This window comes from Colias philodice, chromosome 18 (assembly GCF_061535455.1).
Source record: "Colias philodice isolate Cphi_HAF_F1 chromosome 18, ilColPhil1 Martin Lab GWU primary, whole genome shotgun sequence".
Classification (NCBI taxonomy): domain Eukaryota; kingdom Metazoa; phylum Arthropoda; class Insecta; order Lepidoptera; family Pieridae; genus Colias; species Colias philodice.
Genome location: NC_143103.1, coordinates 6755244 through 6767614, shown reverse-complemented (window position 1 = coordinate 6767614; position 12371 = coordinate 6755244). Strand labels below are relative to the sequence as shown.

The 12371-nt window shown below is 32.9% G+C and overlaps 2 long non-coding RNA genes across 2 annotated transcripts in view; both read right to left on the bottom strand.

Moving 5' to 3' along the window:
* Window positions 1–2186: 2186 nt before the first annotated feature.
* Window positions 2187–3562, bottom strand: LOC149480561 (uncharacterized). The gene is made up of 3 exons (XR_016316989.1): window positions 3463–3562; window positions 2787–2891; window positions 2187–2357 (listed from the first exon to the last, which is right to left on the bottom strand). It is a non-coding gene; the product is annotated as an uncharacterized LOC149480561 (long non-coding RNA).
* A 1630-nt stretch (window positions 3563–5192) lies between these two features.
* LOC149480553 (uncharacterized) overlaps window positions 5193–12371 on the bottom strand; it is a 66419-nt gene continuing 59240 nt past the window's right edge. The window contains exon 2 of the long non-coding RNA XR_016317063.1: window positions 5193–5358. This is a non-coding gene — a long non-coding RNA (uncharacterized LOC149480553). The remainder of the gene's footprint in view (window positions 5359–12371) is intronic.

The following is a 12371-nucleotide window of genomic DNA, read 5'->3' as shown; positions in this document are numbered from 1 at the left end:
CCTTTTCGTATTTCTATTAAGTGCTGTAAGTATTTCGTAGGTGACTTAATATTATGTTCTTTGTTTCTATAGTTTTTCCTATGAGAATCCAAATAGGTTTCATAATTATTTACAACAAACTCTAGTCTCCTGCATGAATTTTTGATTTCATTATGAACATTTTCAAACGTATCATTCTTATCATCGTTATTCCCTTTTGATAATATTTCACGTTTTCTATAAATATTATTTAATCTATCTCCATTTGTTGGTTCAGATATAATATCTAGCGAACAGTTTGAACAAGTCTCATCATTTATTTCTTTTCTATCCAAGCCCAAGTATTCCTTATAAAGCTTACCCTTCGTTGCTTCGAATGTGTTTTTAATTAGACCCGTATTTATGTTTATATTATTTGAATAACTTGAATGCTTACGAATATTCCTTTTTTTATCCTTTGAAAAATTATTGCTTTTGCAACGACCAAAATCTGAGTTGATCTCATTAGAAACAGTTGAATCAGATGAGAAAGAATCTATTTCTTTGAAATACTTTGATTCGGAACGTTCAAAATGAAAGCTTGAATTCTCGAGAGATACAAAATCCTCGTCGCTTTCTGCATTTTTATCTAAAAATCTTATACTGGGGCCACTTGCATTTCTTTCTCGTAATGGCGAAATAGCTATGTTATAAGGATACATGTCTGCATTTCGTCCTAATATCATATCTTTCATATCAGAATAACCAGCTACCCTTGCATTATCTACACCTATACTTGTTCTTGGCAGGGTTATATCATCATCATTAGAAAAATCATCTAATTTGTGGTGTGGTTTGTCAATTGTTTTATCACTTTTTATACTGTCTTCATCAGTATCAATGTCTTTATTTATAATTTCGTCAACATTATGTTTTTCTATGGTTGGATTTGAAATGAAATTATTATGATTAGTTAATAGATCTGGAGGTAATATTTTAGTCTTCAAAGGCGGTTGCTGTTGCGGTTGAACTGCATTCCCTACTGTGGAATCAGAATTTTGTGAATCTGAGTCCTCATCATACATCGGAGATATATTGATATTTATGATAGGAGCTGTATTTGTAGAATTATTTTTACGATTTTCAATACTTTTGATGTACTTGGATAGCAGGTTTGGCCGTCTTTTTCTCCTTGGAGGTGGTAATATACATGTTTGTGTGCATCGATCATTTTGACTAACGTCTATAGTCATTGTACTTGATGTTTTAAATATATTTCTGTTATCAGTCATCGTTGAACTGTGTCTGAAATGCAAATATCCATGATCTGATCCGACACTCACTTCTTTATATCGAGGTGTTATTGAAATGGTTTCAGTTCCAACGTCTCGTTGAAACAGACAAGAATTATTTCTGATGCATTCGTACGGCAGCAATTCACTTTGTACATCAATTCCTTGATCTTTTACTCGCACTATAAACTTTTTCGTTTGCGTATAGGCAGGAATGCCAATTCTTCGTTTGTTTCTTAGAGCTTTTTGACTTAATTCCATCAGACGTTGTCGGGCATTTGTACAAATTTTTAATTCGTTGAATGGCTGAATTAATTTCTTATCAACGTTAGCGTCCAGCTTCCCAGCTACCTCTTCATTCCTTTTTAGTTTTGAGTACAACCTCTCTGTTACTGATGCAACTATTTCCGCTCTTTGATTATTATCGTACAAAAGAGATGTTGGCAGATTTGACTTAGCCTTTATGCTATTTATTTCATCAAGCCTTTCTTCGCTAACACTTGGGCTAATTTCTGATAAATTATGCTTTGGTGTTGATTGTTGTGATGTTTTATTGGTGGAAAGAACTTCTTGTGATCTATACTGTCTCTTCTTGTGTCTGATTGAGGCAACAATATCTAAATCGCTACCACTTCGTGCCCTTTCGAAAGGCGGTGCAAACATTTTGTCAATTTCCTTATTTATTTCTTCAACAAATTCTGTAGATAAATTAACATTTTGTTCATCCATTTTAGGCCGTGAAAAATTCATAATGTTCCCTATGTTTGCTGCGGCTTGCCCAACATCAGATAAAGAGGTATTATTTAACTTCCAGTGATTCTCATCGAATAAAAGCGTTCCTGTTTCTGGTACCTAAAAAAATGTTCAATTAATAAAATAAATAAACAAAACAAATCTCTAACAAAATTACGAAATGAGTTAAACTAACGTAGCGTATAAAATGTTCGGTCAGTTCTCGAAGTAACTGATTGTATTGTGCCTGTAAAGCTGCCTTAGTGATTAGATTTACGGCAGCATTCGCTCGTTTTGGCGGTAACTGCCTGGTTCTAGCGGCCCAGCGCAGGGTTGAAGCAGATTCCCCGTAACATGCTGTACTTGGTGATATAGCTGAAAACGTTCACTTTATTCAATTCAATTTTAACAAAGCATACGCCACCTTAAAATAATACGATGATAATATCATAAAAATTAAATTATGAGATGATAATGTACCGCTTTGTGAAAACGGGTAGATAGTAATAGCACGTAGGTTTTTTTTTTACACAATTAAAAAAAACACATTAATTTTATCAGATGCTAGAAAGTAAATTTAAAAGACGTATAAGAAATATAATCTGTTTGAATGTAATATATGAAAAAGTTATAAGGACACGAAAAAACGAAAAACGATCATGAATTTGATATTTTTGATTTTATGGCATTCAAATGCTTTATTAATATATAACATTAGATCATTTTAATTTTATATAAAGGAAAATTACTATACTTAGTAGACTTTATAATAGGAGTATATAGCAATGTTAAATTTATACATACTTGCTATAATAAACGTATTGGCGCCACCGGTGAAGCAATCCTTCAAGAGCCAAGTCAGAGCTGAATCTCTGTACGGTACAAATCTCCCGGGACCGCCACCACTCACTGATGAGAAACAATAAATAATATATTTTTACTTATATTCAATAAAAATTATTTAAGAGTATTAGATGCGGAATAATATGTTTTAGGCAAAGATCTTACATCTAAAATGGGTGATATAAAGAATATCAGGCGACGTTAATATTAACATGTTCAGAGTAATAATATAAATAAACATTAATTAATTTTCTATAGAAACTCTAATTTAAAATAACTAGCTCTACTTACTTGATAAGATATATCATTTACTACCTAATTATTTCATTCTATTAAATTTGTTATCACTTTTTTACATGAGACAACGAATTAAAGACAAAATTCAGAAAATGTTTATTGTATTGCACTTAGGTATTGCATATGTATTTCAATGTAATATTTTTAAACTTGAACATTATTCTACAGACTAAAAAAATAGTAGGTACCTATCTAGTAACCTTATAAATATATTTATTTTCATGCAATGTAGAAACTATTATTGATATATGTTATTCTTATTCGTTAAAGTAGGTAATCTGTATTTCTTTTAAATAAAATAATAATACTTCAAAAATTGTTTTCGTGTTTTATTTCATACCTAGAGCAGAAATAACGTTGCTGAGTGCCACCAAGGATTTATTTATATTCGCTCCTTCCTTTTGTCGACTACATGCATACCCTTCATGACCAGCTTTTTCACTAAAATAATAAATATATTAATTATTTTTCTGTCTTAGTTAAATTAAACACAGGAAAAGGAATTCGGTAATCAGTATACCTAGATGATGTCTCTGTCAGATTTACATAGTTTATTTTTTAATTTCTTTAAGAATCCACATCCTTCAATGCACCGAATTTTAATAGAAAACGCATTATCACAGCAAAGAATATCTTCTCACCTGCCAGCCAAATCTACCAGTTGCAAAGTAGCCAATGGTGTGGCCAATTCCAAAACCGCATGGGACCGGGAGGAGCTGCAGTTCCTGCGGGTTGCAGCTGTTCGTCGTCTGCGTTTGCCTTCACTTACTACGCTTAATAGAGACTCCAAGTCGTGTACCAGGACTCGACGAAGGTCTATGAATAATAATAGTAATATTTATTTTCTATTAAAAAGTATATACTGTATGTTCTTTAGTAAAAATAGGTAGAGTTTATTTAGGTACTTAGTGATATACGACAGTATTAAATTATTTAAAACGTTTTAATGTTTTTATTTAAAATTAATATTTTAATCGTACCTTAACTGGACCATATTATATACATTATATATTTAAACTAGCTTCCGCTCACGACTTTGTACGTGCATCCCCGTTTTCCCCCGTTCCCGCAAGAATTTCGGGAAATCCTTTCTTAGCGGATGCCTACGTCCTAACATCTACCTGCATGGCAAATTTCAGCCCCATATGTCCAGTGGTTTGGGCTGTGCGTTGATAGATCACTATATCAGTCACCTTTGAGTTTTATATACATATATAGATATGTATAGGTAAGTACTTATACATACGGGCATAACAATTATTCCAACGGAACTTGAAAAATAATAATCGTAATTAACTGAACAACCATTCGATAATTAATCTACAATTTCAATTTATACTTACTCTGTACATAAGGACCCTTATGAGGATGCTCTCTGACCCTTAAATCCTTCCGGGCGTTACCTTTCCTTCGAGGAAGGGAATTACAAGGGAGAACGTCAGATGCCAATAAATCGTGAACACGCTCGTTATAAATTTCTAAAAAACTGAAATATAAGTTGCACTTTTAATCGTTATCTTGAAATATTCATAAAAAACTAGATAATAAATAATTTAAATTTGTTGGTACTCATTTTATAAACTTGCTGTTCTAATTTTTCAGGTTTAGTAAAATTAAAAAAGTATTTAATAAAAAACTGAAAGTCGACAATATAAAAGGGTGCTAATACGCTTAATAAAAATAATATTGTAATTATAAAATAAATTCACAGTGTAGCAAAACTTTACGATTTGTTTATATCCCGAGTTTTTAGTTCTATTCTGTTGGGCGGGCGGCGACTCTCTGACTGAAGTCAGAGAACTATGTTCGCGTGCAAAATGAAGCCTTATTGTAGTATTGTGGTTACAGCTTAGCAACTATTGTATCTACATTGACATAAAGATCCTATTTAAATCTTTAATGAACAGTTTCAATGACGATTGTTATCGCTAAGCCAAATTAGTAGTTTTATAATAATACCTATGTCTTGTGTTAGTTAGTAGTATGTACCCATGTCAAAGCTTGTAATAAACTTTTTGAAATATCATTTATTATATTTGACTAGCTTCCGCCCACGACTTTGTACGTGCATCCCCGTTTTTCCCCGTTCCCGCAAGAATTTCGGGAAATCCTTTCTTAGCGGATGCCTACGTCCTAGCATCTACCTGCATGCCAAATTTCAGCCCGATACGTCCAGTGGTTTGGGCTGTGCGTTGATAGATCACTATATCAGTCACCTTTGAATTTTATATACATACTAGCGGTCCGCCCCGGCTTCGCCCGTGGTACATATGAAAAATAGATGTTGGCCGATTCTCAGACTTACCCGATATGCACAGAAAATTTCATGAGAATCGGTCCACCCGTTTCGGAGGAGTATGCAGACTAACATTGTGACACGAGAATTTTATATATAAGATATAGATTTATTATTTGTGAGACGCTCGTTTTTGAAACAAAATATCTCTCCATCATACCTATATTTATCGCATTCTGTACCATGCACAAAATCAGTAAAATAGGAGACAGAAAAATAAAATAACATTTAGGAAATTTATGGTATCGTGAAGACGTGTAGGTACTTTTACGTTTTGTACGCGCGTAGGTACCTAGAGTACCTACCTAAGTATAAGTAGGTATATATTTATATCACTTGGCAATATATAAATAAGGAATTCTTTTATGTTTTGTTTAGATAAAATAAACTTTAAGATATTTGATATTTTCATATAGTCAACAGTCAACACTGGAAGTAACCTACTTTGTATAGCATGATTATATTATAATTATTATCACTATTGTGGTAGCGTAGGAATTCAGAGATTTGAAATTGTGAGAGTTAAGATAATGGAAATTGCATATTGTTGATTAATATAATTCTAAAATGGTTAAGAGCTCACTAGTTATAGCAGCCTGCAGCAAACTTAAAAAAATAAACCGATACAGCCGCTATTTGCATTAAACGTGGTAGGTACCTAATGAATACACGCATATTGGAGTTATCAATGCACAAAGCACATAAGCACGGACATAAGTGAGAGATATCGATAAAGATAACGCTATAAAGCATTTAGAGTGAAATGTTTGCGTGCTATTGCGGCCTTGGGTACGCGTTTCTTATGTTTAAAGCCATTCTCACTAAATTGGATGCGACCAACAATATAACTGAGGTGCCGATGATAGAGATATAAAAACTTTTTCACGAAAGCGCTAAAGTCACGAACATTTGTTTGAAAACAATGAACCTATTTCTTATAGACCGTTACTCGACTTCTATTTTGTATGAACCAAGGAAAAAGTTATAATTGCATTTCAAGAAAGGTGTCGCTGAAGCAATTTTGAAAATCTACATATCGCGTGAGGTGCCTCCATTGGTATTATTTACGTTGCATAGACGCAAATTGCTTTCTGTCTTTTAAAATTACCAAATACATAGAAAATTGCTAATAACATTTCATGAAAATTGAGCGGCTTTCAATTTCGCGATACAACTCGAATCTTTATTCGTAAATACTTAACGTTTAAATAATTTTGTTTCTATTTTTCCTCACAACATTACGTCTCCAGTTTCCAAAACGATCATTTGTTTTCTTTTTATTCAGTAGGTAACGATTTAAAGGCCCTCCTGAATTTATCGGAAATTAATCACGTTAAGCATTGCTTTGAAAGATTTTTCATTTTTGTTAACGTACACCATAACTGAAGTATTTAAAAACTTCTTCTTCTTTATTATTAACATTAAAATTTTGAAATATGTTTGTCTGTTATTGCAAACTAAGAACGGCAAAATCTCTTTTATAAAAATTACAACAGAAATAAATTAAGACAATAGAGAGATATATACCTACCTCACAGTTATATTCATATTTTGTTCACCCAACGCCATACACAATCTCGGTATGAGTCCCGGCTGGGTCTCAGTACCCATCATGGTATAAGTCTTTCCCGTTGCACTCTGACCATACGCCAAAACGCAAGCCGAAATCCCGTTGGAGACACTCGCGAGCACTTGCCTTCCAATCGTGTTGAATACCTAAGATAATTGACCAAAAAAAAATGTATTTTAAACAACCATTGTTGACATAAAAATACCTAGATGGATTACAAACATACATAAACATAGATGGCGAATGAATATTTGTATATTATTTTCTAGTTGTAAAGACAAAAATAAATAGCAGTATACTTTTTTATAGGAATTAGGACCACGAAATAAATAGAAGTATAATATACTTTTTTATAGGATAAGCCACTTTCTTCAAGATGGAGTTTTATCGAGCTACCCACTGTAAGTAATTAAAATAAACACTAGTAAGTAAAGACTTTCTTCTCACTTTTTCCTGTGATCCATCGTGAGGACTTGTTCCTGGAATAACGCTATCATATATAATATAATCTGCATTGTATGAGCGTATACGCTCCCGACTATCGCCAGCACCGGAGACACTGACCTTAAAAAATAAATAAATACATATAACGATTTCAGACTAATAGATAATAATGAATTATTCTTTAAATATTAAAATTTAGATTTATAAATAATTACGTTTCAGATTAATAGATAATAATTAATTATTCTTTAAATATTAGAAGATTAGGTATTATTAATTTCGTACTCACTTTTATATTAGTTATTGTCACCGTATTTTCATCTACAACATTAACGACAGGCGTTCTGCTTTTCTCTGACTTTAATTCTCTAAAACATGTCAGAATCTATTTAAATATATATTTTTTTACATATGTCCTGAAGTTTACTTTGTTACTTCCCTGTCCCCTTCTACTAAATTTTAAAGAAGTCCTCAATTACATATAGATATCATCTTAATTTGATGTTTTATCTACGCAAACTTAATAGTAACTACAATTTAACTACAATATAAAACATATCTTCTCTTATATATAAAAATGAATCGCAAAATGTGTTGGTAAGCGCATAACTCGAGAACGGCTGAACCGATTTCGATAATTCTTTTTTAATTATATTCCTTGAAGTACGAGGATGGTTCTTATGTAGAGAAAACGTAAACATGTACCACGGGCGAAGCCGGGGCGGACCGCTAGTTATATATAATATTTTTATTCTGAAATAATCATCAACATCGTAGTTATTATAGAATACTTCAACAATGAAACAACACATATCTATGTACTCGTACATACTTCTCTGTAAACGGTCGCACTCGTATAGCTAACTTCACGTGTGACATAATTATTATTCTGTTAATTACTAAAGTTTTAACTAATAAAAGCAAAGTAAGGAACGTTATTCATAAAGTCAAATCTGAAGACTGTATGCTTGAAACGCATTCAAATAGACAAACTTATGCTTGGTTATTTTTAAACGCAACGCGTTTCTTGCTAAGGAAATATAAAATCAGAAATAGGCTTCTAAAAATAGATTTGTATCCCCAACACAATGAAATTTGGCATGCAGGACGTAGGCATCCGCTTTGAAAGAATTTTGATCAGTTCTACCCCCAAGGTGATAAAATAGGGGATAAAAGTTTGTACCATGAAAATTTAACTTTTCCTCGCAGGCGAAGCTGCGGGCAACAGCAGTATTCTACATATTAATGGTCTTATCTTACATGTTCATCCACCGATGTATATATATAATATAAATCTATATATATACATATAATAAATCTGTAGAAGGGTCAATTCTGTACATTGAAAATATTGAAAAAATAAATAGCAGGGGGTGTTACTGGATCGATACCAAACCCAAATACATATTATGTGATTAAAAAAATTTTTGTCTGTCTGTCTGTATGTTCAGGCATCACGTGAAAACTAACGGTTCGATTTCAATGAAACTTGGTATAATTATACCTTATTACCCTGGGCATAAAATGGGATACTTTTTATCCTGGAAAAATACGTAGAAAAAAAATAAACCTAAATTTTTTTTTCTTAATTTTTCCGCGCGGACGGAGTCGCGGGCGCAAGCTAGTAAATAAATATAGCTAAGAAAAACTAAAAAATCACGAGTCTAAAGGAGTCGGTTAGGTACATACAAACATGACCGTTACATACAAACATACAGGTGAAGATAATAAACGAGCGTTAGAAAGGGCGTATCACGATGGTTGAAACCACTGAACTGTAAGTCTTAAATCCTAAACCGACCGTTAAGTTTTTAAAATTGTGGTAGTTTTCCAATTGCAGAGCATAATGCGACTCAGTGGCGCACAATGCCGAATTATGCTGATGCTTAATTGGAACGTGAATTAGTTTTCAAATGCACCAGCAGGTTGCGCCAAGTTCAGTGTTGACTGTTGAAAAAAAAATATTCATTTAGCAATAACCTCAATAATGTGTAAATAAAGTGGTATACATAAATAATTGGTTGAAAACTATTTACGGTTATTTTAAGTCAATGTTTGTACCTTCATCCATACTTATATTTATTTTTTAACACAATTTGAATTAACTTTGATTATTTCGAAAAAACTACGATGAAACGAAAGCTTTAAAATTTTTTCCAACAATTAATAATATTACTAACGATAATATATAAACAAAACATTTCGATCAATGCCAACCTAAAGGGGAAAACACTTGTTAATTTTCTGTCACAGTTGGCATCGATTGCACGTTGATTGCACGCATCAAGAAGCTTATATCTTATACACTGGAGATTTCGGTATGAACATTTGACGTGTAACAAGAAAATTGTTGTGTTCTATCACTTTCACACCTAACTTGGTATTGCCACTGTTAATACGAAGTTTTCCCAAGGCTACTATGTATGCTGTAATATTCTGTGCAAAAGGTTAGTTTTTGTACATGAGTTTGTTGATAAATTGCCAACAACGTCATTCAGAAGCATTGTTGGATGAGACAATTATTATTTATGCTAAATAAAATAAGTATCTGAACCAATTATTAAAAAGCGATACTCCCTGATTATGGGTAGTTACCATAATAAAATTGTAGCAACTCTCACTTTGACAATATGGCATAAGTGTCAAAAAAATTGCGTCGCTTCGAATATTTAAGTTAATATTGTTGCGTATTTAATAAATATTTTCCGAATATAAATAATGTATTGCATTGTGAAAAATTGCAGAAGTTTTTGGACACCAAATTCTGGCATAAAATTTCACAGGCAAACTGTGTATATTTACGCTATTTACAATATTCCTCAATACTCAAAGACATTTACCTGTTTAGAATCATTTTCATGGCAAAAATCGTCAATTTTATCATCATTTTAGTAATCAATCATGCTAAATATCTTCTATCTATCTTCTTTTCCTAATAATTTCATCATTTTTCAATAAACCAATTTAACAAGTAAGGTAACCATGATGACGAGTTTTTACGGATAGCGAAGAGAAAATATTGTAATAGTTAACAAAATTATGATGAACATTTAGAACACCATTTCAAAGATTTACTTTTTTTTATTTATTATATTATATATTTATTTATTTATTTATACTAGTAATGAAACAACGCACGACATCGATATTTATTTATTTATTTATTTATTTATTTACACATAGAACTAACTATCATTATATTGCACTCACATGTGGTTTTATGTTTGTTCTTCTTTAACATAGAAATCAATAGTTCTTTTAACTTACCAAATTTTTTTTGTTTTACTGATTTCAGCTTTCCAAAAATGAAATAAAAAGAAATAAATGGCTGTCCATAGTGCCTATCAAGGGTAAAATTTATCAACATGCCAGAATATGCAGTTTGCATTTTAAGCCTGAGGATTACGGTCCAGAAAAAAATACCTTTTGAAAAGTGCTATACCTTTTTATTTACCACATTCTTGTTACTGCGTCTCAACTGATAAAGTAATTTTAATTATATTATAATTAACCACCATGAAACCATTAGTAACCGTAAGTACAGCTCCTGAAAGACATACGAATTTCTGAGAACTGTAATATCGTTACCACACATCAACACTAGCGATGCAACTCTCCCTTTGGAATATTGAAAAGTTTTAGACTGAAGCTTGAGTAACCAAAACGATGTTTTAATGTATGTAGCACTCATTTTAATTAAAAAATCGTAGTATGAGATCAAAAGTTATCAAGCGTTATTTAAAACTATCATTCTCTACCAATTAAAATGGTATGTACCTATAAAGATGATAATTATTCATGTAAGTTGACCAGTAATATTATAATATAAATACATACTGTTAAAAATATATGTCGTTATTATTTATAGACCATGATTTTTAGTTTTTTTTATTTCGAAAAATCCTGAATATACAAACCAGTGTGGTCACCCACAGAAAGAGACAAAAAACAACACTGACGTCATTCAAGGTTATATTTTCTTGTGACAAGTTAATGGTCATAGTGCAATCTTCAGTGTATTATGCTAGCTCTTCACTCTCGTCGAGGTTAGGCGAGGCGAGGTTTAGCGAGGTTAAGCAAGGCGAGACAACACGAGGTTGTATCCATCTTCACTCTCGCCTTCGTTCATTTCTCTCTGTGTCGCGAGCATAATGGACGTGCTCGAAGTGACACGTGCCGCAACTCTATGCGTCTTTGCGTATATGAATTTTGTTAAAGTATATCACACTTAAAAAGTTAAAAAGCGTTGGAGAAGAAGGCGATGGTGGATAAAATCTATGCATGATATAACATCTATATACTGATTGACTGAACGCGAGAATGTGGACGCCGCACCTCGCCTCGTCTGCTCTCGCGCCTCGCGTCCTTTGACTCGCGCCCAAAAACCGACTCCAGACGGAGACCAGACGAGGCGAGACAAGGCACGGCGATGTGACGCGAGGGCTCCGACTACACTCTTGTGCTCGCGCTCCCTCGCCTAACCTCTACGAGAGTGAAGAGCTAGCGTTAGATATAAGCTTCTTGGCACGCATCAATTCACGCGCATTACTTTTAAGAGTGCTCGATTGTGCGAAGCGTTGCTGTAGTTGAAACATTCAACGTTAAGCATTATGCCGCATAATGCGCTCTAGTGCTGTAATTGGAAAACGGGGTGTGTGTAGTTCGGTTCCACTTACAGTAATGAATGTGGTAGTATTTTAGTAAGTAATAGTAATCATTGTCTCTTGATTAAAATATCCACCATACCAGGGCCGGATCTACCCATGGGCTTTATGGGCTGCTGCAGCCCAGGGCCCCGAGGTTACAAGGGCCCCCTAGACCGCGCTAAAAACAATTTTTAAATAAAGCTGTTCAGTATTCAAAAACCACTCAAAAACTAAAGAAATGGTTTTTGATGGGTTTTTGACTAAGGTTTTTGATCATGTGTCAAAATCTTAGA